Raw genomic sequence first — 402 nt, 5'->3', positions numbered from 1 at the left:
AGGGACCCCGTGGCCGGCACAGCGTGTCCTTCTGTCTTCTAGCCTTTCCTTAGGAATACAAGGCTTGGGCAGGCGAGGTTTTCCCTTTAGGATCAGTGCCGGGGTTGGGAGAGGCTTCAAAGAGATTGTGCCGGGGTGATTTATGCTCTGCGTTCCATCCCCTGTCCTGCTCTGGATGATCTCAGCGCCAGCGGGAGGGAGTTCTGACACATCCAGTCCCCACTGTGCTGGGGGTCCCGAGGGTGAGGGCACCTCCCTGCAGCACTGCTGACCCTGTGCGTGGTCAGGCTCGGGGAGGAGCACTCTGGGGCAGAGGTAGAGGTGAGCTGTGGGGGTCAGAGACCCCCTGGGAACAGCCAGGGAAGAATCTTTGGTGACTATCCCTGCTCCAGGTCTGGTGTG

General features: G+C 60.7%; 1 protein-coding gene across 1 annotated transcript in view; it reads left to right on the top strand.

The window, feature by feature from the left end:
• The window catches only part of COL16A1 (collagen, type XVI, alpha 1), a 20,102-nt gene that overhangs the window by 679 nt on the left and 19,021 nt on the right, over window positions 1–402 (top strand). The gene's annotated exons all lie outside the window — the stretch shown is intronic.

This window comes from Acanthisitta chloris, unplaced genomic scaffold, assembly GCF_000695815.1.
Source record: "Acanthisitta chloris isolate BGI_N310 unplaced genomic scaffold, ASM69581v1 scaffold11290, whole genome shotgun sequence".
In the NCBI taxonomy this organism is placed as follows: domain Eukaryota; kingdom Metazoa; phylum Chordata; class Aves; order Passeriformes; family Acanthisittidae; genus Acanthisitta; species Acanthisitta chloris.
Note: the sequence above shows the minus strand (reverse complement) of the source record. Positions and strands in the feature narration are given on the sequence as shown.